Consider the following 27,385-nt stretch of genomic DNA (forward strand, 5'->3'; position numbering starts at 1 on the left):
TAAGAACAACATTTCTCAACAAGCTATTGCAAGGAATTTAGGGATTTTACCATCTACGGTCCGTAAAATCATCAAAAGGGTCAGAGAATCTGGAGAAATCACTGCACTTAAGCGATGATATTACGGACCTTTGAGCCCTCAGGCGGTACTGCATGAAAAACCGACATCAGTGTGTAAAGGATATCACCACATGGGCTCAGGAACACTTCATAAAACCATTGTCAGTAACTACAGTTGGTCGCTACATCTGTAAGTGCAAGTTAAAACTCTACTATGCAAAGTAAAAGCCATTTATCAACAACACCCAGGAACGCCGGCGGCTTCGCTGGGCCCGAGCTCATCTAAGATGGACGGATGCAAAGTGGAAAAGTGTTCTGTGGTCTGATGAGTCCACATTTCAAACTGTTTTTGGAAACTGTGGGAGTCGTGTCCTCCAGATCAAAGAGGAAAATAACCATCCGGATTGCTATAAGCGCAAAGTTGAAAAGCCAGCATCTGTGATGATATGGGGGTGTATTAGTGCCCAAGGCATGGGTAACTTACACATCTGTGAAGGCACCATTAATGCTGAATGGTCCATACAGGTTTTGGAGCAACATATGTTGTCACCCAAGCAACGTTATCATGGACGCCCGCCCCTGTTTATTTCAGCAAGACAATGTCAAGCCACGTGTTACAACAGCGTGGCTTCGTAGTAAAAGAGTCCGGGTACTTTCCTGGCCTGCCTGCAGTCCAGACATGTCTCCCATCAAAAATGTGTGGCGCATTATGAAGCGTAAAATATGACAACAAGACCCCGGACTGTTGAACAACTTAAGCTGTACATCAAGCAAGAATGGTAAAGAATTCCATTTTCAAAGCTTCAACAATTAGTTTCCTCAGTTCCCAAACATTTATTGAGTGTTATTAAAATAAAATGTGATATAACACAGTGGTGAACATGCCCTTTCCCAACTACTTTGGCACGTGTTGCAGCCATGACATTCTAAGTTGATTATCATTTGCAAAAAAAAATAAAGTTTATGAGTTTGAACATCAAATATGTTGTCTTTGTAGTGCATTCAATTGAATATAAGTTGAAAAGGATTTGCAAATCATTGTATTCCGTTTATATTTACATCTAACACAATTTCCCAACTCATATGGAAACGGGGATTGTAGATTAAATCGACACATCGCCCAGGTCTAGTGTGAAGCATGTGAAATACAGGGTACGAAATGAATGTGATGCTAGCACAGCTTCACTTTCACGTTCACACAGGGCGGCGCAACTTTGGCGAAAATAATAATAATGATAAATATTTTTAACGCTATTGAAATCACGATTATTTATTAGGTTTGGTAAAAGATAGTTTTGGCTATTTACTAGCGGTAATGGGGTGCAGGGAGGGGTTAGTGCGTGGCGCGTGAATGAGACATCATCTTGTCATTTGTAATTAAATAGTCAATTAAATAGTATGTAATTAAATAATCTTGTTGATTATTTTAAACATTTCATCTTGTTCTCATTAGATGATGCTTTTTGCTCTATTTTTGATGGTTTTTGTGGCACCATAAAAACCTGCCACATGTTCACAGCTCATTGTGCTTACTCAAAGTAAAATGCACCGGCAAACCGATGCCACTGGTTTAAGTAACCTCCTGATTGGCAATCAGAGCCAGGTGTGCCTCTTGATTGCCAATCACGAACAGCTGAGAAACCAGCGTTTAGAGCAGAGGTAAAGTTAACACTAAAAGCATGGCAAAACGGGAAGTGAACATGCAAAACAAGAGCACTGGAAAGTAAACAAATCAGAACTGCAGGAAATTGTCACACCAGGTTGTCATGAGCCCATTTTCTTGTGTATTCGCATTGTCGAACAATGCTGACTGCTGCGGTGCAAATAACAGTTATTATGTCATGAAAAGCTTCTAAATTGTATTTTAAAAAGCACCATTACATGCAACCCACGGCAACTTACCCAGAGGCAAGCCACAGAAAGGCAGAAGTAGTTCAGACATATGAGCTGATTATTCACTTTAATATGTTTGGTTTCTAAAATCCTGTTGAGGTAATTGCTTTGTACATTATTCAGTATTGATATGACCAAACAGCGCTAGAGTTTGGTCTCAGTCCTTTGTTTGGCATACAGTATGTGACGGTGTTTACGCTTGACCATACTAACAGAAACCGGAACTTATCCGGTAATTTTTGTTGCTAAACATTAAAAACGAGAACATGAACAAAAAGGCATCAATAATGATAAGATACGTCTATCAATGTTTATTGTTCAGGAGACTTGAAGAAAGTGTTGAGGATAATAGAGGTTTGAGTTGCATCAGCTAAAAAAATGGTTTGATATTAATAAGTTATCATTAAATGACCATAAAACTAAATTGATGTTGTTTAGTGGTGGAAGGACGAATTGTGAAGCAAAAGTAAATAAGGTGGAAATTGATAGAGTATATGAAACTACGTTCTTGGGAATAATAATTGATCATTAATTATGTCGGAAACCACAGATTGAATATATAAAGGGAAAAATATCCAAATCCATTGCTATTCTTTATAAAATAAGACGCATGCCGAATAAGAAAGGTCTGCATATGTTATATGATTATTACATTTTTCCATATTTAACATTGTGTTGATGTTATGGGAAATGTTTATAAAACAAACATAGACATATAATTCAACTTCAAAACAGGGTAATTAGAATAAGACACAAAGCATGCTAGTACCAATCCATTATTCATAAGCTCTAATGCAGGGGTAGGGAAGCTATGGCTCGCGAGCCAGATGTGGCTCTTTTGATGACTGCATCTGGCTCTCGGATAAATCTGAGCTGACATTGCTTAACACGATAAGTAATGAGTATTTCCACTTGTAATCACGTTCAAAATATAAAACATTCTCATGTTTTTTTATGTTCAACAAGTTGCGTTAATGTTGAGAGGTTATTTATTAATTATTGGTTAGTGTGGGGCTTCTTCAGCCCACAAAGCACCGACATGAGAATCTATTTCAGGGCTAAAATATTGTTTTATTTTTCAATAAGTCTCTCAGTTGCTTTCCAGCAATTGTCTTTTTCTCTTCGTTCTCGCTCGCGCTCTGGCTCCAGCTCCAACTCCGTCTCTCCTCCCGGCTGCTGCTTATAACAGAGCGACAGGTGATTAGTTAACAAGGCCCAGGTGGGCCGTCTACGCACCCGTCGCTGATTTCGAGGCCAGTCCTGGCAACGCCCAGCTTCGCTGCAGGCCCGCAGGCCACTCCCCCTCCACAGTTAGCTTCAGAATAACAATGGTATTACAAAGAATAAGAGACCTATTATACTCTAGAAATGTTGGTCTTACTTAAAAATGCAGTTGTGTTCAGTGTTAAAAAAAGATTGTATAGCTCGTACGGAAATACATTTTAAAATATTTGGCTTCTTGGCTCTCTCAGCCAAAAAGGTTCCCGACCCTTGCTCTAATGTGTTAAAATGTTAAGAAATGGTGTTTTTAAAAACAATGGAAATCGTGTTTCGTGTAAAGAACAACAGCCTTTCAGCTTGTATTCTTAGGTTATTTCAATTAAGAGGAAAAAACTATAATTTACGAGGGATATTGATTTTGAAATATGTAAAATAAGAAGGAATGTAAAATACAAATACATTTCAATTTTAGGAGTTAAATGGTAGAACAACCTCGGTGATGAGTTGAAGACATGTAGTTCTTTGTTGAGGTTTAAGAAAGCCTTAAGGGGTGAAATAACGGAAAATTATAAAATATAGCAACGATTATTTTCATTCCATTGATTTTTTAAACGTTGATGTTCCAGGCAATATAATTTTCAGTGAACTTATAGGATAGGCAAATATAAACCTTGGCTTCAGCCTATTATTTTTTTTTGGTCATTCTTTTTCTGTTTGTGTGTGTATGTGTATGATTGCTAATATGTATGATCTGTGCTGTTAAATTGATCACACAAATGGTTGATTATACGACCGAAATAAACTCATTTCTTTTAATTTCATACTCCATCCATCCATTATCTACCGCTACTCCCTTTTGGGGTTGCGGGGGGTGCTGGAGCCTATCTCAGCTGCATTCGGGTCGCCACCTCATCGCAGTTCATTTCATACCAATCGACTTAATTGCCCCAAATTACTTTTATTGCCATTTTGGCCTAAAAAATGTTAATTATTGGGGAAAAAAAGTGTCATTCTTACTCCAGTTCACTTACTTCATGATTAGTCCCAGCTTAAAACGCCTCCCTACCTGCACCCTTGCCAGTTATGAGAGATTACTGGTCAATTAACTACAACTCCAAAGCCTTTCTCTATGCTTAAATCCCAGCAGTGGAAAGAACATCTCTCCATGTACATCTGGTTCTTCTTGTCCTTTTTTTTAAACAGACTAATGAGATAAAGTGCAACCTATCGGAAATAATTACATTGAAAAGATCACAAATGGTTCATCAAAGTGGTACATACACACATAATTTATCGGTGTAGTGCCTTGGCTCAGAGACTAAACTCATTAACATATTTTCTAATCTCGAGACGCTCCCTCTATTTTTCTAGAAGGATAATGTCCTGAATTAATCCGGCTGTCATATTAGCCCTATTTTCTGGTTCTATGTCAGCATTTCCCTTCTTAATGCGACTATCGACATTAACCCCCGATATCCTTTACTAACGGTACACATAATATTGATACTGCTCAATAAATCCGCTTAGGATCCCTGCCAGTGAGCCCGATATGGAATGAAGTGGCTAAACCAGGGGTAGGCTACCTATGGCTCACGAGCCAGATGTGGCTCTTTTGATGACTGCATCTGGCTCTCGGATAAATCTGAGCTGATATTGCTTAACACGATAAGTAATGAATAATTCCACTTGTAATCACAGTGTTAAACATAACGTTCAAAATATAAAACATGCTCATGTTTTTTTATGTTCAAGAAGTTGCGTTAATGGTGAGAGGTTATTTATTTATTATTGGTTAGTGTGGGGCTTCTTTAGCCCACCAAGCACCGACATAAGAGCCTGTTTCAGGGTTACAATATTATTTTATTTTTCAATACGTTTTTCAGTTGCTTTCCAGCAATTATCTTTTTCTCTTTCTTTCTTGCTCGCGCTCTGGCTCCAGCTCCAACCCCATCTCTCCTCGAGGCTGCTGCTTATAACAGAGCGACAGGTGATTAGCTAACAAGGCCCAGGTGGGCCATCTACGCACCGGTCGCTGATTTCGAGGCCAGTCCTGGCAACACCCCGCTTCGCTACAGGCCCGCGGGCCACTCCCCCTCCAAAGTTAGCGTCAGAATAACAATGTTATTACAAAGAAAAATAGACCTATTATACTCTAGAAATGTTGATCTTACTTAAAAATGCAGTTGTGGTCAGTGTTAAAAAAAATATTGTATGGCTCGTACAGAAATACATTTTAAAATATTTGGCTTCTTGGCTCTCTCAGCCAAAAATGTTCCCGACCCCTGGGCTACACACCCGAGAAGGGTTTGAAAACCTGGTGACAATAGCGACATTGTTGTGGGTGTTGCGTATTCAGAATTCCCAAAGTAGATTTAGACATCATTCAGACAATGAACCTTCTTGTTCAATGACCATGCATTCAATTATCCCAAAAGACATTTACAATGCACAGTTCAGTAGGCATAACAGTAAAAAATAAAAGTTAATACCTATGAAGACAAGCCAGTCTACTTTCATCTCCCCCAGTCCTCTACTTTCATGGTCCCTGTTATTTTGTCTTTGACTAGATGAACAATGTACCAGCATTCTAATGATTCATTTCACTGCATGTTTTAATTGTATGCATGACTTAATTAGCTGCAACATATGTGTTTGTGAATCATATTTAATGTTGAGCTATAAAGAGGATTAGGTATCCAATAATTACTTAAACTGCATAAAATATACAGTACATATTAGATGATAAAAAATATATATGCTTACTAAAATATCCAGGAGGGGCTGAATAGATGTAGGATGTAAGTACAATGTGCTTTAGGGACTCCGCTGATCAACTGTTAAGCAAATACCCTTGTTTTTAATGGACTATAATTAGCTCCAATAATATTATTACACCAGTAGCATAACTTAACATCCTGGCAGATTCAGGTAAATATACACTCGTTGACCCTAATCAGTTTGCATAACTTATTTTTATTATTATCATTATAAAACTGCTCTGAATCTTACAGTGAGACACAAAATCACTTCTCAGATGACATGTGATAATTACAGCTGTTAGTGTTTAAAAAAATAATCTGATTAATTACAGTTTACAAATAATTAATGATGAATAATCCCCATTTGGCATGACTGAAATATGCCAAGATCTTAGATTGGAGTGGGGCAAAGTAGTAGTTTTTCCTAGTTCACCCATTAGATTAGATTAGAATAGATAGTACTTTATTTATTCCGTCAGGAGAGTTCCTTCAGCAAAATTAACATTTTCAGCACAATCCCATTCAAGATCAGACAAACATTACAGGGAGACAGAACAGGATCGCTAACGGGTCTGCCGGCTTCCAGCGCCCCTTACAAAAAAGATGAGATACAGGTAAACAAGGAGGGGGCGGGGGAATAGAAGATTATTTTAATCAATCAACAGCTGCTGTCTTGGAGCCACTATGGATTGAACTTTCACAGTATCATGTTAGACCCGCTCGACATCCATTGCTTTCGGTCCCCTAGAGGGGGGGGTTGCCCACATCTGAGGTCCTCTCCAAGGTTTCTCATAGTCAGCATTGTCACTGGCGTCCCACTGGATGTGAATTCTCCCTGCCCACTGGGTGTGAGTTTTCCTTGCCCTTTTGTGGGTTCTTCCGAGGATGTTGAAGTCGTAATGATTTGTGCAGTCCTTTGAGACATTTGTGATTTGGGGCTATATAAATAAACATTGATTGATTGATTGATTGATTAAAATAAAATTTAAAAATCGGTCTTAGCCTGGGCCCTGGAGAAGGGGTGCAGACTGAGGCCAAGGGAAAAAAAAAACTCATAGCCATAGAACACATCCCTCTTCCATGTGTGTAAGAGGGAAACATCAAAGAACACAGAGGACATTAAAGACATTAAAGCAGCAGATACAAGCAGACACTTCTACATACAGCTATGACTAAAAAGTAAAATAAACATATCCACTGTGGTGGCCTCTGCGGTGTTCCACGCCATCGTCCGCTGGGGAGGAGGGAGCATGGCCAGAGACAGGAGCAGACCCAACAAAGCAACCAAGACAGCCGACTCCACTCTCGGCCAGTGTCCAGTCCGCATGGATGAGCGAGGATACGTCCAAGGTGACTGAGGTGTCCGACACCTGCTCACCCAGCCAAGACACCGCAAAGTCTCTCTGTCCCAGCGCTCAGTGCTAGCTCCACAGCCCTGTCCCCTCATCCGCATCTCCTCCAGTCCCTCCAAACCGACTCCGGTGTGGCAGACACCCAGCAGCTGGTCTCCATGGCCAAAAGGCTCCCAGGAGGCAGATCCAGAAGTCCACAAAAAAATCACCACAAAGGTCACGAAAGTGCCACCCCTTGTCACACAGTCCCAAAGGGACCAAAAGGCAAGAAAATATAGTAACACGTGAAAAACAAGAGGGAAACACAAAAGGATGACACAAGAGCACAGAGCTCCTGCCTACAGCAGCCACTACAGCAGTGTCATCTTGGAAAAAGTTTCGAAGAAATATAGGAAGGATACAAGCCAACTATGATCGAAGATGTTTAATATGTTCTTAAAAGTTTCCAAAAAGCCCAGTTTATATATAATATATATACAATGTATTCCATCCATTTTCTAAGCAGAGAAGGCCAGACTTCCCTCTCCCCAGCCACTTCGTCCAGCTCCTCCCGGTGGATCCTGAGGCGTTCCCAGGCCAACTGGGAGACATAGTCTCCCCAACGTGTCCTGGGTCTTCCACTTGGCCTCTTACTGGTCGGACGTGCCCTAAACACCTCCCTAGGGAGGCGTTCAGGGGCCATCCTGACTAGCTGCTCAAATCGCTTCATGTGGCTCCTTTCGATTTTGAGGAGCAGCGGTTTTACCCTGAGCTTCTCCCGAATGACAAAGCTCACAGTAGGAACGTAGATCGATCGGTAAATTATGAGCTTGGCTTTCCGGCTCAGCTCCTTCTTCACCAGGACAGACCAATACAGGGTCCGCATTACTGCAGATGCCGCACCAAACCACCTGTCCATCTTACGATCCACTTTCCCTCACTTGTGAACAACACTCCATGTGTTGTGTAATAATGTTCATTGTCATTTCTGTGTTATTAATATTTACTTCACTAACTGCTTCTTTGGTATCACTTTTTGTATCATATTGGTACATGTCGTATAATTCCTGTCTCTCTGTCTTACCCCCCTCTTGTGCCCACAATTTTCCCGTCAGTCTTCCTTTTTTTTCTCTTTCCATCCCCTCCTGCTGTGGTCCGGCTGCACCAAATAATAATACAAATCCATTTAATAATGTCAAATACAAATAAGGCAACAAGGGAAGTATCCCACACTTCTCTTTTGTAAAGTAAATCTGTACAGACAATATTGGTATCTACATTAACTATATGATTTGCCTGAGTAGCTGGACAGGACAAATCTCCCGTCCAAAGGCAAAACCCAGTAACTCAACGTTGGTCAAAACTGAGCTGATAATAATTTTGGAGTTCCTAGGTGATATGCTTTACATTAGTGTATGCGATATTGTAATTTGTTCCGTAAGTAAGCTGTTACGCGCATGGCAGGACCTAGCAACTACCACATAACTGCGTAGATACAACAGAAAAACCTAGTATCTCAAGGGACCAATTGAAGCTTCTTTGTCAGTCGCCTTATTGTCTTTAATGAGACATTTGCACGAATGGGGGCCGACGCTCAACCTGATTATGTGATATTTTGGCACAAGGGGATATTTGGAAGATTGGCCCAGGACGTTGCAAGAACCTTCATTAAATGTTTTGTTCTTGATTCTTCCCCTTGCATACACTTTTGGGTAGATAACTGCCAAAAAATCTAAATAAAAACTGGACGCTGTACATGGCTTTTGCCCAATGTGCAAACGCAGAACGGGGCCCGCCCGAGATTGTGATAAAATATCTGGAGAAAGGGCACACGTTCATGAGAGCAGATTCAATCCACGGCTCAATCGGCAAGAAAATGAAAGCTCAAGAAAACATCTATACGTTTGATGACTTTGTAAATCTTTGTAAGACAGCATCAAGATAGATTGGTTTTCCTTTGTTTTCGCAAAATCAGCTAGAAGTGAGTTACTAGGTTTTGCCTTTGGACAGGGGAAATGACAGGAGGTACTTGAATGTCTCCACTTGGTTCTCCTCCCAAACCTGGAGATGGCACTCCACCATTTTACGGGTGAAAAGCATGGACTCGGCCTTGATTCTCATCTCAGTCGCTTAACACCCGGCTGCAAACCGATCCAGTGAGAGCTGAAGATCTTGGCCAAATGAAGCCCGCAGGACCACATTATCTGCAACAAGCAGAGACCTAATCCTGCAGCCAGCTAACCAGATCTCCTCAAAACTATGACTGCTCCTAGAAATGTTGTAGATAAAAGTTATGAACAGAACCCGTCACAAAAGGCTCCCCTAGCAAAGTGCAACCTTCACTGGAAACTGGTCTGATTTACTCTAGAATTGCTTCCATGGCTTTTCAGAATTCTTCCTTAAAAGATCTACTGAAATTAGATTTTTTTATTCAAATGGGGATAGCAGGTCCATTTTATGTGTCATACTTGATCATTTCGCGATATTGCCATATTGCTGAAAGGATTTAGTAGACAACATCCACGATAAAGTTCGCAACTTTTGGTCGCTAATAAAAAAGCCTTGCCTGTACCGGAAGTAGCAGACGATGTGCGCGTGACGTCACGGGTTGTAGGGCTCCTCACATCCTCACATTGTTTACAATCAAAGCAACCAGCAGCAAGAGCGATTCAGACTGAGAAAGCGACAATTTTCCCATTAATTTGAGTGAGGATGAAAGATTCGTGGATGAGGAAATTTAGAGTGAAGCACTAGAATTAAAAAAAAAGGTGACAACAGTGGGAGGATGTGACAGTCTCTTACTGTCGTCGCTTGGGTTCAGCAGACAACCAAGGAAGGACATCTCTTTAGCAGGTTTGACTTCTTTATTTTGCAATAAAGCTTGGCTGCAGTTTGGATCGCTTTTCAGCTCCTTCCTCCACTGCTCGTTTGCCGGTCACTTTTCAGCCGCCGCCGTCGTCGTCTGCTCTCTGTCGCTCTTGCTCTACACGCACTGCATCTGCTGCGGACACTCCAACTCCTTCTCCGATCTCTCCTCCTTCTCTCCTTTTATACAGCAGGAGGAGATGGGTTAATTGTGTGCAGGTGTGTGTGCCACGCACCTGATTTAGATTGTGGAGGCACTGCTCCCAGCAAGCCCCGCCTCTCCGCTCCACCGCTTCCTCCACCTCCTTGCCGCAATCTTGGGCAGGGCAGTGTGCCCTGCCCTGCCGTCGGCCCGTTGGCTCCGCCTCTCCACAGAGCGATTCAGATCTTATTAACCGCGAGAGTTCAGTTCAAGCGGATCCAAGACAGCAGCGAGAGTCCCGTCCACAGGAAACCATCTCAAGCGGAGGCGGATCAGCAGCGTAGAAACACCACAAGAAAATGTTTGTCTTGTTCTGTATATTGTACAGTATTTTGTATTTCTATAGTGTTTTGTATATTGTACAATATTGATTATTATTTTTATTGGATAGTAGTCTGTTTATTTCAATTGTTAGTTATTGCCTTTATTACGTCTTGCGTTTTTTATTTTACCCCATATTTGTTCCCACTACCGCACCTTAAATTGGAGCATTTAATCTTGTTAAATGCAAATATAATGACAATAAAGTCCATTCTGTTTTATTCTATTCTATTCTTTTAAATGTTGGAAAAAAAAAATCATAGTAAGACCCTTTTGAGAGGTATACAAATAATTATTCATCTTAAAATAAAAACTAAATATTAATGCCATTTGAGGCATTAATAAAGAAATATACATATCATGGATTATGTGGGATGCGTCCCTAAGGCACTGGTAGAGGAAACATTAGAGTCTGAGTATAATCTTGCTCAATACTTACATTTTAAAAGAGGATATGCTTAATTGTGTCCGTAAATGTGTGGTTTCCCCCACCTTTATCCTGAGGTCTTGCCCTGCGGTCTTCATAGTTCATTTAAAATATACATAGATTTATTCTCAGAATTTTTGCTCTCCTGGGGCCTAATTTATAACTGCCAGATACTCACAAACACACATCAGAATAAGGCTTAGACAATTTTTTTCAGAGTTTTTGGATGTTTGCAATTTGAATATAATGGCAGAAAATGTGCACGGAGAAAAAGAAACTGACTCATTTCATGCAAATAGTCTGGAGACACAGATGGCATGGTGGAGATATGTGGGCAGATGTAAAGTATAGTTCAAATATAACTCAAAAGTTGCGATTATGTGCATAATTACATATCTAACATGTTTCATTGCATTTTGTACCACATGGTACTGTATGGATTGTGTTACAGGTACTGGTGGGCCACATAAGTGGAGTTGTAACAGTGATCTGTGTGAAGTTGGCCCCCTCACCTTGTCTAAATCTCCCCAAACTTGTCCCGTTTGTGCAGCATTGATTGATTGATTGATACTTTTATTAGTAGATTGCACAGTTCAGTACATATTCCGTACAATTGACCACTAAATGGTAACACCCCAATAAGTTTTTCAACTTGTTGAAGTCGGGGTCCACGTTAATCAATCATTTTTGTTTGTGTCGTTACAGTTTTAAAGTTATTAACATTTTATGGTACTGATATATAATTAACGTGGTAATAATCATCTGAAATGTTCCATATTGTGATACGTCTTGTTGCCCGTGGCGTCACGTCCAGTTGCAGACTAAACACCGGCTCATAGAAACAATCACTCAAGCACAACTTGGAATGGACTCAATCAAACTGCCTCCAAGTAATGTTGCACTTTTCAACACCAACAAAGCAACTATGCTTGATGGAAAACACTTGCACGTAAGTAAGGCTCCACTTGTGCTAGTTTGATGCTAATTTACATTGGATTTTCTATAGACAGGCATACTTTTAGCAGTGGCAAGTTTACGATTTTAATGCCTTCAAATTTGGTAATGAAAACTACAACTATGATGAATTAAACAATAAAAAAAAGCTGGTGTGTAATAAGCTCTATACTTACAGTACAAACACATTGTAGGGCACAACATTACACATCCAGCTTCTTGGAAAAAGCTACCATGAATAGCCTATACCAGGGGTGCCCACACTTTTTCTGCAGGCGAGCTACTTTTCAATTGACCAACTCAAGGGGATCTACCTCATTTATATATATCATTTATATTTATTTATTTATTTATGAAAGAGGTGGAGTGCCATCTCCGGGTTGGGGAGGAGACCCTGCCCCAAGTGGAGGAGTTCAAGTACCTAGGAGTCTTGTTCACGAGTGGGGGAAGAGTGGATCGTGAGATCGACAGGCGGATCGGTGCGGCGTCTTCAGTAATGCGGACGTTGTACCGATCCGTTGTGGTGAAGAAGGAGCTGAGCCGGAAGGCAAAGCTCTCAATTTACCGGTCGATCTACGTTCCCATCCTCACCTATGGTCATGAGCTTTGGGTCATGACCGAAAGGATAAGATCACGGGTACAAGCGGCCGAAATGAGTTTCCTCCGCCGGGTGGCGGGGCTCTCCCTTAGAGATAGGGTGAGAAGCTCTGCCATCCGGGAGGAGCTCAACGTAAAGCCGCTGCTCCTCCACATCGAGAGGAGCCAGATGAAGTGGTTCGGGCATCTGGTCAGGATGCCACCCGAACGCCTCCCTAGGGATGTGTTTAGGGCATGTCCAGCTGGTAGGAGGCCACGGGGAAGACCCAGGACACGTTGGGAAGACTATGTCTCCCGGCTGGCCAGGGAACGCCTCGGGATCCCCCGGGAAGAGCTAGACGAAGTGGCTGGAGATAGGGAAGTCTGGGCTTCCCTGCTTAGGCTGCTGCCCCCGCGACCCGACCTCGGATAAGCGGAAGATGATGGATGGATGGATGGATGGATGGATGGATGGATATTTATGAAAGAGACATTTTTGTAAACAAGTTAAATGTGTTTAATGATAATAAAAGCATGTGTAACACATATAGATGTCTTTCTTTCACGAAGACAAGAATATAAGTTGGTGTATTACCTGATTCTGATGACTTGCATTGATTGGAATCAGACAGTAATGATGATAACGCCCACATTTTCAAATGGAGGAAGAAAAAAGGTGTCCTTTCTGTACAATACCACATGAAAGTGGTTGGTTTTTGGCATCTTATTCATCCAGCTTCCATACACTTTACAAGAAAAACATTGGCGGCAAATTCCGTAGCTTGCTTGATTGACATTCACGGCACCCGAGGGTCTTGTGAGATGACGCTGGCTGCTGCCAGTTCATTATTATGAAAAAATGACAGAGAGGAAGGCGAGAAACACTTTATTTCAACAGACTTTCGCGCCGTCCCTTCCGTCAAAACTCTAAAGGCCGACTGCACATTTCCTATCTTCACAATAAAAGCCCTGCTTCATGCTGCCTGCGCTAACTAAATACAGAGTCTCGGAAAACTGGCGTGCACAAGCGATGTACACGCCAGCTTTCTGAGGGATCGCTTGTGCACGCCAGTTTTCCGAGACTCTGTATTTAGTTAGCGCAGGCAGCATGAAGCAGGGCTTTTATTGTGAAGATAGGAAATGTGCAGTCGGCCTTTAGAGTTTTGACGGAAGGGACGGCGCGAAAGTCTGTTGAAATAAAAAGTGTTTCTCGCCTTCCTCTCGGTCATTTTTCATAATAATTATCTTGCAGCAGCCAGCGTCATCTCACAAGACCCTCCGGTACCGTGAATGTCATTTAAGTGACGTCTTGGTGAAGATTGATGATCCCTAATTTTTAGGTCTATTTTTTTTAAAAGCGTGGCTGGACATCGACTGACACACCCCCCCGCGGTCGATTGGTAGCTCGCGATCGACGAAATGGGCACCCCTTTGATTGATTGATTGATACTTTTATTAGTAGATTGCACAGTACAGTACATATTCCGCACAATTGACCACTAAATGGTAACACCCGAATAAGTTTTTCAACTTGTTTAAGTCGGGGTCCACGTTAATCAATTCATGGTACAAATATATACTATCAACATAATACAGTCATCACACAAGTTAATCATCATAGTATGTACATTGAATTATTTACATTATTTACAATCCGGGGGGTGGGATGAGGAGCTTTGGTTGATATCAGAACTTCAGTCATCAACAATTGCATCAACAGAGAAATGTGGACATTGAAGCAGTGTAGGTCTTATTTAGTAGGATATGTACAGCCAGCAGAGAACATAGTGAGTTCACATAGCATAAGAACAAGTATATACATTAGAAGTACATTTGAGTTGTTTATAATCCGGGGAGATGGGATGTGAATGGAGGAGGGTGTTAGTAAAGTGTTGAAGTTGCCTGGAGGTGTTGTTTTAGAGCGGTTTTGAAGGAATATAGAGATGCACTTACTTTTACACCTGTTGGGAGTGCATTCCACATTGATGTGACATAGAAAGAGAATGAGTTAAGACCTTTGTTGGATCGAAATCTGGGTTTAACGTGGTTTGTGGAGCTCCCCCTGGTGTTGTGGTTATGGCGGTCATTTACGTTAAGGAAGTAGTTTGACATGTAATTCGGTATCAAGGAGGTGTAGCGGATTTTATAGACTAGGCTCAGTGCAAGTTGTTTTACTCTGTCCTCCACCCTGAGCCAGCCCACTTTGGAAAAGTGGGTTGGATTGAGGTGTGATCTGGGGTGGAGGTCTAAAAGTAACCGGATTAGCTTATTCTGGGATGTTTGGAGTCTAGATTTGAGGGTTTTGGAGGTGCTGGGGTACCAGGAGGTGCAAGCGTAATCGAAGAAGGGTTGAATGAGAGTTCCCGCTAGAATCCTGGCCTATACAGTACTGCCATCTTACTGCATTGCAAATGAAACTCAAACCAGATACAACTGGAAAACACAGTTGTCATAATTAGCTCATTTTTAAGTGTTACATGAAAAAAATCTAACAATTAACATTTGTTAACACACATAAAATGTGTTAACACACACAAAAGGACAATACGTTGGTACTGGTATCGAGTTCCAGTTACAACACCCGTCCTTAGTCATGATGTTCTATGATAGTTTTTGGGGTTATTTACCTTCCAGGATTTATTTTCTTGTTTCCACTGCCTGTTTGTCTTGTATTTCCTGCCATTTCTCTCACCTGTCCCTGATTGGCTATCAGGACACACCTGGTCCTGGTTGCCAGTGAAGATGCCATTATCCTGTTCTTTGTGGTGCACTTAGGAGCTGTATAAGTTCCGTAGATTTTCACTGTGTTGTTTTGTGTCTGTTGCTACCTCACAAGTGTTATGTTTTTGTGCACTCTCTAGCTGCACTAGCTTTTCATGTTCAGTTATTAAATATACCTTTTTTACTTGCATTCCAACCTATGTCTCTGCTCTTTGGGGTCACCTTCATTGCATAGTGCTCAATATTTCTGCAGTAAAAAGGACAGACTTCTAAGGAGCATACAAGATCCCTTATATCCAAGTTTAAGAGAGTGAAGGCTGTTCGGGATTCCTGCTGCGTGACAGTTCATGCCCTCGAAAAACCATTAGAAGACACACGCTGGTGTTCCTATTATTTCACCTCCACCTTTTAAAAGTAACCACATTTTTGAAAAGATCAGTTTCTGCCCTGTCGGACAATCGACAGTAATAGAATATCCAAGCATTATCACCACAAAAATATGGCTGTGTCGCCCAATCTACAGGACTTACAACAGTCTCAGTTTACGAGTACCAGAGCATTTTGGCGGGGTTTTTCATGACCGTTTGTGGGCACACTGAGGGTGGGATATGATGCAGGGAGACAAATGGGAACAGATGTGCGTACAGTTTTGTAAATCATGTATTTGTTAGTTTTTAAAACGCACTAACACTCACGTATTTATCCAGTGATTCGTTTATGTATTCAATGCCCTATTTCAGTGGTTCTCAACCTTTTTTCAGTGATGTACCCCCTGTGAACATTTTTTTTAAATTCAAGTACCCCCTAATCAGAGCAAAGCATTTTTGGTTGGAAAAAATGGATAAAGAAGTAAAATCCAGCACTTTGTCATCAGTTTCTGATTTATTAAATTGTATAACAGTGCAAAATATTGCTCATTTGTAGTGGTCTTTCTTGAACTATTTGGAAAAAAATATATAAAAAATAACAAAAAAATTGTGGATAAATAAACAAGTGATTCAGTTATAAATGAAGATTTCTACACATAGAAGTAATCATCAACTTAAAGTGCCCTCTTTAGGGATTGTAATAGAGATACATCTGGATTCATGAACTTCATTCTAAACATTTCTTGACAAAAAAAGAAACTTTTAACATCAATATTTATGGAACATGTCCACAAAAAATCTAGCTGTCAACACTGAATATTGCATTGTGGCATTTCTTTTCACAGTTTATGAACTTACTTTCATATTTTGTTGAAGTATTAGCCAATAAATATATTTATAAAGGATTTTTGAATTGTTGCTATTTTTAGAATATTTAAAAAAAATGTCACGTACCCCTTGGCATACCTTCACGTACCTCCAGGGGTACGCGTACCCCCATTTGAGAACCACTGCCCTATTTTAAAGTCTATTTTATTGTTTCCATTTTGCCTGTTTCTTTCACTTTTCTGTGTTTATTAAATTAAAAAGTGAGTTTAGCAAAAGAAACATGCACATTATTATGTGTTGAATTGCATTCCAAACACCTGGATAACTGTATTTTAAGGAAATACCAAACATGTTAGACGTACAGTCATGGTCAAAACTTTACACACACTTGTAAAGAACATAATGTCATGGCTGTCTTGAGTTTCCAATAATTTATACAACCCTTTTTTTTTGTGATAGAGTTATTTAAGCACATACTTGTTTGTCACAAAAAATATTCATGAAGTTTGGTTCTTTTAGGAATTTATTATGGGTCTACTGAGAATGTGACCAAATCTGCTGGGTCAAAAGTATACATACAGCAATGTTAATATTTGGTTACATGTCCCTTGGCAAGTTTCACTGCAATAAGGCGCTTTTGGTTGCCATCCACACGTTTCTGCTTGAATTTTTGACCACTCCTCTTGACAAAATTGGTGCAGTTCAGCTAAATCTGTTGGTTTTCTGACATGGACTTGTTTCTTCAGCATTGTCCACATGTTTATGTCAGGACATTTCTATCTTAAAAAAAACAACAGTAAACATGTCGGAAAAAAGAGGCAAAAATCGAAATGTATTGAGAAAAAGCATGATCACTAGCGGAAATGGTGTGGTTGTATGTGTGTAGTGTGCATATATATATATGTCATACTTGCCAACCTTGAGACCTCCGAACTCGGGAGATGTGTGTGTGTGTGTGTGTGTGTGTGTATATACATAAATATATATATTAGGGGTGTGGGGAAAATCGATTCGAATACAAATCGAATCGTTTACGTTGTGCGATTCGGAATCGATTCTCACTTTTAAAAAGTCGATTTTTTTTTATTTAATTCTATTTTTTTTAATCAATCCAACAAACCACTATACAGCAATAACATAACAATGCAATCCAATTCCAAAACCAAACCTGACCCAGCAACACTCAGAACTGCAATAAACAGAGCAATTGAGAGGAGACACAAACACGACACAGAACAAACCAAAAGTAATGAAACAAAAATGAATATTATCAACAACAGTATCAATATTAATTAGAATTTCAGCATAGCAGTGATTAAAAATCCCTCACTGACATTATCATTAGACATTTATAAAAATAATAAAAAAGAACAATAGTGTCACAGTGGCTTACACTTGCATCGCATCTCATAAGCTTGACAACACACTGTGTCCAATGTTTTCACAAAGATAAAATAAGTCATATTTTTGGTTCGTTTAATAGTTAAAACAAATTTACATTATTGCAATCAGTTGATAAAACATTGTCCTTTACAATTATAAAAGCTTTTTTTTTTAAAATCAACTAATCTGCTAGCATGTCAGCAGACTGGGGTAGATCCTGCTGAAATCCTATGTATTGAATGAATACAGAATCGTTATGAATCGGAAAAATATCGTTTTTGAATTGATAATCGAATCGAATCGAAAAAATCGATATATTATCGAATCGTGACCCCAAGAATCGATATTGAATCGAATCGTGGGACACCAAAAGATTCACAGCCCTAATATATATATGTATATATATATATATATATATATATATATATATATATATATATATATATATATATATATATATATATTAGGGGTGGGCAAATCAATGCGTTAATTACGAGTTAACTCATCAATCTATTAACGCCGACAATTATTTTATCGCACATTTGCGTATGTTGTTTACATGCTTTTATTTTGTTAACGCCTTTTCTTAACAAAATGACGTCGCCCGGATGGGCTTCGGTGTCGAGGGGCTCTTGGTAAAGATGGAACATTTGGCAAAAATACCGGACAATTCTGCAAATTTCATGGCTGGCTTACAGCGTGGTCACTCCGGGATCACTTACGACCGCCAGACAATTCTGGATGTGGATGGATCGGGCCGTTTTGGACTGAATGAGGCGTGCTTGCTAGACCGGCTAGCTAGAATGGGAATACTTGCCGGCTACATCCAGCGGCCTGTGAAGCAGCGGAGTATTTGTGTTGTCTTTCTATTTATGAATAATGCAGACCAGGAGTGTTGGCTGAGTTCTTAACGTTTCCTTTCAGAGCGTGCATATCACAACATACAAGATGCCGTCATGGCGCCACAACCTATACCGGGCTACCGCGCATGCTCGTCACTCCTGTTGCATGCTGGGTAGGGTAGTTCTTTTTTTCCCAGGCTCATAACATCACAATATAGTACCATGTATATGATGCGTTCAGTTTATCAAAGCACCCAGCAAAATTCCCATCATATCAATTCCTAGTTATGGTCATAATTATTTTAAGTGCACTACGCAGAATAAACACAACATTATTAATATTGCTACTACGGATAATTTGATCAAAAATTCCCTAAAACAGCCCACTACCTATAATATAGGTGTTTTAAACATAAGATCCCTGATAAAAAAAATGTTCCTGCTGTTACCTCAGAAATTGCCTGTTCAGATGTTATGATTGTGGCTCAGAGATTTGTATGTAGATTATATTTATTTTCCATAACAAACAGGATAACTTAAATACCCTGGCAGTGGCAATAAGCTTAAATGTTTGTATTTACATTTTTGGAGTTGATTTTCATAAAATATGCTATTTAACTGCTACTGTTTAACAAGGACTGATTTAAATTGTGTTTGCACAACAAATGTTTTGGCGCTTTTGTTCATGTGGGAGAATATTCCAATAAAGGTGCACTACACACTACTTTTGAATTCATTATTGGGCTTTGCGTATACAATGCAGTTAATCGCGATTAATCGGAGAAATAGTGCGATTAACTTCGATTAACATTTTTAATCGTTGCCCAGCCCTAATATATATATATATATATATATATATATATATATATGTATATATATATATATATATATATATATATATATATATATATAGTCCGTTCATGGATGAGTATACCTGTTCGGCCACTGTGTTCACTGAAGTCTGATCTAAAAAATCTGCAGGGAGCATACCACTTCCCCTTCGAGCAGTCCTGGATGAACTGAAATTATTTTTTCCAATCATTTTGGAACTTGCAAGCGTACTTCTTATTTCTTTCTCGTCGTCGCCATGTCTCTTCTTCGTTCTTCTGCTTCGTCTCTGTTATGTTTTTGGACATTACTACTTGCCGTAGTTTTGAAGCAATGCATTATGGGAATCCGGATGTTGTGTGTCAGTGTATTAACGTAATTGCTGGAATAAACACACGCTAAGAAATAGCTCCATGCCTGCCTACTTTATGGGTTATAGATCAACCTATGGATAACGGAGATATATATAATAGTCTCCTTTTTAGATGAGACAGGACACTAAAGGCTGTGCCTTTAAGGTACGCACCCAATATTGTTGTCCGGGTGGAAATCGGGAGAAATTCGGGAGAAAGGTTGCCACGGGAGTAGCACTAAAATTCAGGAGTCTCCCGGGAAAATCGGGAGGGTTGGCAAGTATGAGGTATGTATATATTTATAATTTATGTATATACTAGTTAATAAGTTTGTACATAGAGTGAACAGGTAGTTCTAGCTCAGAGTAATTTATGATTTAAAGAAAAGGAGTGGGATTAAAGCACCATAAACTTCTCCTTATCAAATATGGAAAAAATAAAAATAAAAGAATTGCTCATTTTGTGGGGGTTTTTTTCTTCTTTTTTTTGTTCTCCATTGTTTTCATTTTGTTATAATTGCTGTATTGGATCAGGCTTGCTCTTGTTTTTTTGCATATTTGAAATAAAAATACATCAAATCAAGTGAAGTGAATCATATTTATATAGCGCTTTTTCTCTAGTGACTCAAAGCGCTTTACATAGTGAAACCCAATATCTAAGTTACATTCAAACCAGTGTGGGTGGCACTGGGAGCAGGTGGGTAAAGTGTCTTGCCCAAGGACACAACGGCAGTGACTAGGATGGCGGAAGCGGGAATCGAACCTGCAACCCTCAAGTTGCTGGCACAGCCGCTCTACCAACCGAGCTAAACCGCCCAATCAAATCAAAAAATAATATACTTAATCACCTAAAACACAACTTTATGTCTTTAAGTGTATATTGTTGTAATCCGGTTCCCGGATCACATCTCTAGTCTATGTTTGAATCCCATTTTGTGTTTTGATTATTTCTGGTCTCTTCCGATCCCTTTGTTTGAGCACTTCCTTGTTTTTATTTTATTTGTGCTCCTCCTGCACTGGCTCCTGCCGCACACCTCTTTGTGATTATTGTTTTAGTATTTAAAAACCGGCCTGCTACCTGAGTTTTGTCTGGATGTTTTGTTTGCTCTGTGCAACAGTTGCAATGGTAATCCTGCTTTGTATTTACTCTGCTAAGTCTCGTTTTAGCTTCGCGTGCACGTCGTTCCCTATTGGACTCGGAACTCGATGCTTGCTAAACATTAGCATTTAGCTTTCCGTGCGTAGGCACGCCATTTCTTTGTTTTTGTCAAGTATTCTTTTATTATTTTTGTATATTAAAACAAGCTCCTACCTGCAATCCTGCCTGGTCCAAGTCCAGTAGCATCCTGGGGTGACAACTCGCGCGTTTAAAATGCATCCAAAATGCAACATATATATGTGTTTTTAGCATTTTTTAAAAATATCAAAATATCCACCAATGGCATTTGTTTGTATTCAGGCACGCTAGCTTTTGTTAGCGGTGACACCGGTGAGCTGTCGTATCCTCCTACGGTTTTTAGTGAAGTATTTTTACCTAGCCCTCAACCTGTAGGGATGATACTTGTAAGAAACATACTTTATTTGTCGCCATGGAGGCCAGGATTAGTGGGATGAGTGATTTAAGAAGTTGCTACAACACTGCAGACTGCGGATGGACTTTAGCCACTAGCTAGCTAGCCATGTCTTAAAGCACCTCTTCCTGAGAGCATTTCAGTGTTAAAACTTCACCTTTATTGTTAGTTTTTAAGCCAAACTGCATCCGTTCTCCCTTTTCTATCTACACAATGTGTATGCTTGTAAGTACTCTGCGATTGTGCCGAACATGCTCCTCTGCTCGTTAACCAGCAATGACACGACATGACAATTACGGGAGAGTGATTGGGTGGGCGACCGGTACTTTTTAGAGGCGGTATAGTACCCAATATGATTAATTAGTATTGCGGTACTATACTAATACTGGTATACTGTACAACCCTACACTGGAGTGTGTGGTACTTTTGTCTTTCATAAAAACTTGCACTCTTCCGTTCTTGATTACTCCTCGAGGAACTCAGAAAAAAAGCGTGATTTAAACGGTTCGTACCGCTGAAAACAACGCAATCATATGGCATTTTTCTTCGAGAAACGCTAAATGGCGCTGCGGAGGTCTTGCTCCTCGGGGGGTCTTCAGACCACCAAGCACGGACATGACAGCTTTGTTCATGGTTGTGAACAATGATTATATTTCAACAAAGGATTTTTCTGGTTTTCAGCATCAGTTTTTGTCAGTTGTTACTCTCCCTCTCGCCCGTGCTTCAACTTCCCTCTCCTTCCCGGCTGCTGCCCTTAGAGTGACAGGTGATTAGATAAACGTGCCCAGCTGGGCCATCTACACACCTGTCGCTGATCTAGAGACCTGACCTGGCACACCCCGCTTCACTGCAGGTCTGCAGGCCAAGACCCCCCACCCTACAGGCACGGAGTACCCATTGAAAACAGACGCTGTCTTGACCGCCACCCTTTTTCAATGAGCCGGACGCGACATCATTTTTAATCCAAGCACCACTTATCTCAGTGTGACGTTATCTACAAAACTAGAGCCCATTTCTCTGGATAGACAGTGTGAATAAAGTTGTGTACAGACAGTGAGGAACAGAGAAAGAGGAACGATGCAAACTCACACGCCTACAAAGGTTTATAGAAGAACTGAATTTACTATTCTCAACGTAACACTAATTTATACCGTTATAAACCTTATTGACTCATCTTCATATCTCGTCAGTATATCCCAAAAACGCAATATTCTTCTAGCTCTATTTTGTATTCTCCTTTTTCCTCCTTACTTGAAGGACTTCATTTCTCAGCATCACCTCACATTTTCATCTTTTCCCGCACCACCCGTTTTGCATCCCTTGGTTTTTTTCCAAAGACGGTCTCAGTATTCTCTGCGGGACTGCTGCGATTCTTAGTTATCAGTGATTCGTATTACATATTCTTATCGGCTTAGCGTGTTAATCCTCCTATATCTCGGTGGCAGCATGGCAAAACCTTCTCAGGCATTTTTTTTTTCAGAAGCTTTTGCCAAATCTCTGAAATGACAGACAGACATTTTGTGTAAGAAATGTCTTATTTGTAATTCTCTCTTCTTTCAGATGCTTACGCTGCAATTTAGGCCTTGCGTCTTCTGCACCTTTCTACAAAACTGCCCTTTAGCAGACATTTTACTAATGGAGCCTCATTTTCCTCCTTCAAGTATTTCCCTTTGTGCCACCTCTGATGTCTAATTAGTGAACTACCGGTCGTCATCTTCATGTGGTTCGCACATCCCTAATGAAAGGGTATCCATCAAAAACAGACTATTTCTTTGAAGTGTTTAACAAGTTTGTGAACAGTATTTGGAAAATTACATTTTACTTTCCCCACACTACAGATCGACCGATTATCGGCACCAAGATTTGGCTTTCTGACGTATATCTGTACCGGCCTGTTTGTATCTGTATTTGTGTTTTTTTTTTCTTTAACTAAACTGAACTACAGTTCATCAGCAGATACAATATATATACACATATGCACAATTTTTCCACTGCTTCACTGACGCACACAATAATTATCAATTGATGAGATCCGCGCTTAGCAATTGGAGTGAAGACAGGAAAACATCCCTAATGCAGGAAAAATACCACTATACCAAAAAGATTAGATTAGATTAGATAGTATTTTATTTATTCCTTCAGGAGAATTGAAATTTTCAGCACAATCTCATTCAAGATCAGACAAACATTACAGGGAGACAGAACAGGATCGCTGACAGGTCTGCCGGCTTACAGCGCCCCTTACAAAAAAGGTGAGATACAGGTAAACAAGTGGGGGGGAATGGGAGAAAAAAATAGAAGATTAAAATAAAATAAAAAAATCGGTCTAAGCCTGGCCCCATGGAGAGGGGGTCCAGACTGAGGCCAAGGGAAAAAAATAATAACAACTCATAGCAATAGTACACATCCCTCTCACATGTGTTTAAGAGGGAAACATCAAACATCAAAGAACACAAAAGACATGAAAGACATTAAAGTAGCGGAGCTGATGCAACTAGACACTTCTACATACAGCTATGAATAAAAAGTAAAATAAACATATCCACTGTGGTGGCCTCTGTGGTGCTCTACACCATCGTCCGCTGGGGTGGAGGGAGCATGCCCAGAGGCAGGAGCAGACCCAACAAAGCAACCAAGAGAGCCGACTCCACTCTCAGCCAACAACCAACTCTCGGCCAGTGTCCAAGGAAAACTGAGGTGTCCGAAACCTGCTCACCCAGCCAAGACACCACGAAGCCTCTCCGTCCCGGCGCTCAGTGCTAGCTCCGCAACCCTGTCCCCTCATCCGCATCTCCTCCAGTCCCTCCAAACCGACCCCGGTGTGGCAGAGAAAAATTAGGCATGACAGAAAATTACACTATAAGTAAAGAGGAATAGGCAGCATTCTCATTCTTTCTGTAACATCCAAGAGGAAATGATGTAAGCCAGCTTGAAAAATGTCTTTGTGTAAAATGTTGTGTTTACCGTATTTTCCGGACCATAGGGCGCACCGGATTACAAGGCGCACCGCCGATGAGCGGATCTAGTCAGGTCTATTTTCATACAAAAGGCGCACTGGATTGTAGGGTGCATTAAAGGGGTCATATTATTATATTTTTTTCTGAACTGAAAACACCTCCTTGTGGTCATGTAATGGTGGTTCTTTAGTCAAAATGTCTATAGATTATGTTTTACAGATCATCTTCAAGCTGCTTTCCGACAGTCGATTCAGGATGCGCCGTTTTGTGGGCGGTCTTATTTACGTGGCTTTCCTTCGGCAGCGTCTTTTCTCCGTCATCTTTGTTGTAGCGGTGTAGCGTGCAAGGACGGGAGTGGAAGGAGTGTCAAAAGATGGAGCTGACTGTGTTAATGACATTCAGACTTTACTTAAATCAATAACGGAGCAGCATCTCCTCATTCGTGGCTCACTAGTGTAATAACATGTGTCCCGTGAAAAAACTTCCTACCAGAACGCTCTAGTAACGCAAGTTCCTTGGGTGAATAATGTAAACTCACTACACTGTTATGTTTTAGCGCTTTCATGGCGAGTTTACTGACAAATATAAGTAAGAATTTTACACTACTTATATTAGAAATGATAACAGTGGGGGATGAATGTCTCATAACAAGAAAATTGAGAAAAAGAAGAAGCTTATTGACTACGGTGTCTCACAGACTACGTAGGCGGAAGAGCGCACATTTTCCCGATTTATGCAGATCCAAAATACAGATCAGCAGGTACCGGAAGGTAAGAGAAGTTGATTTTGCATAATATTGCGAAACAAGACGCCAGATAATATGTCTTATCTTATACACACACCATAATAATACTTGTATGTTGACGCACAGTACAATCCATCAGGCGGTGCGGCTTCAGGCTTACCAAAGTCGTACTAAAACATTTTCATAGTTTTTTTGAGTGCTGTGTGTATTGTTCTATATTTTCAATGGAACATGTACAATGTTTTCGTATTGTTTACTTTGAGTCATATTACAGTCTATACGTATCTCTTATGTGTGACTCCCATCTACTGGTCACACTTCTCATTTTACCATGGACCAAATAAAATAGCTTCGAGGTCGGTAAGCACAACCAAAATTATTCCATAGATTAGGCGTTAGGGTTATAAGGCGCACTGTCAAGTTTTGAGAAAATGAAAGGATTTTAAGTGTGCCTTATAGTCCAAAAAAATACAGGATATTTATTTTGTCAAAAAATATATTTTGGGGTGTTATGAACTGGAGCCTATCCAATATAATTTAGATAATTATTTGTAATTTGCAAGGCTATTCTATTCTACTTCTCACTGTACTTGTAAATACTAGTGTTTTTGTCTCTTTTTGCAGAAAAGAAGGCACTGTGTTGTATTAAACAATGTCTTAAACTATTACTGTATGCCAACAACTGCTAAAAATCTGGCAAAAGCTGTCACCAGTTAAGCACCACATCATGGTGGCATGTTTGTCTCTACCCCTGGAAATTCTGGCTATCAATTGCAGAGACTGTTGACACAATACAAACAAACGACACACCCACACACGCACATCAGACGAAGACAATACAGTGGAAAAGTCTGCTTGCTGACAAGTGTTCTATATTCCTCACATCTGCCTTAATTAAAAAAATACATTTTGCTCCAATCTCATTCAAATGTTGACACACGTCATAGAAATATTACAACTGAGAATTGCAAATGTGCTTTCTTTCTCCACATAATTCTATTCAGCCTTAAATTGTGTTGGGAAGCCTATTAATTAGTTTTATCCCGTCACCAAAGATACTGAAATTCCACGACATAGTGAAATTGCAAACAGCTAAAATTATACACTAAGCAAACTATTACCTGCTTCCCAAAAATATACAACAACTCTTCTCAACAAAGGAGGAGAAATGTCATCTTAGAGAAAAATTTAATATTTAAAACATTTGTACGCACGTACAACACTTAAGACCTACAGTATATCAGTATGTGGAATTCAATTATGGAATGGATTAAGCAAAGCAATCAAACAATGTACTAATATGATCCACTTCAAGAAACTCTTCAAACTTGAAGTGTTTACAAAGTACAAAAAAGAAGAACCAAGATAAACAGTCTGAATTTATTCACCCATTCATTATTTCATTCTCAAAATAATCTTACTTATCTCATCGTATGGAATACAACTTACTTCACCAGGTATTTTTTTAACGTTTTTTATTGTTATTACTTATGGAGTATATTGTGATTACATTGAGAACAGGAAGTGAACAAAGGTTTTAGCAAGGGGTAGGATTAAATAAGCTCTGCTTGCATGTTTGAAATCAATCAATCAATGTTTACTTATATAGCCCTAAATCACTAGTGTCTCAAAGGGCTGCACAAACCACTACGACATCCTCGGTAGGCCCACATAAGGGCAAGGAAAACTCACACCCAGTGGGACATCGGTGACAATGATGACTATGAGAACCTTGGAGAGGAGGAAAGCAATGGATGTCGAGCGGGTCTAACATGATACTGTGAAAGTTCGATCCATAATGGATCCAACACAGTCGCGAGAGTCCAGTCCAAAGCGGATCCAACACAGCAGCGAGAGTCCCGTTCACAGCGGAGCCAGCAGGAAACCATCCCAAGTGGAGGCGGATCAGCAGCGCAGAGATGTCCCCAGCCGATACACAGGCAAGCAGTACATGGCCACCGAATCGGACCGGACCCCCTCCACAAGGGAGAGTGGGACATAGAAGAAAAAGAAAAGAAACGGCAGATCGAACGGTCTAAAAAGGGAGTCTATTTAAAGGCTAGAGTATACAAATGAGTTTTAAGGTGAGACTTAAATGCTTCTACTGAGGTGGCATCTCGAACTGTTACCGGGAGGGCATTCCAGAGTACTGGAGCCCGAAATGAAAAAGCTCTATAGCCCG

Source organism: Nerophis ophidion, linkage group LG12, assembly GCF_033978795.1.
Source record: "Nerophis ophidion isolate RoL-2023_Sa linkage group LG12, RoL_Noph_v1.0, whole genome shotgun sequence".
NCBI lineage: Eukaryota > Metazoa > Chordata > Actinopteri > Syngnathiformes > Syngnathidae > Nerophis > Nerophis ophidion.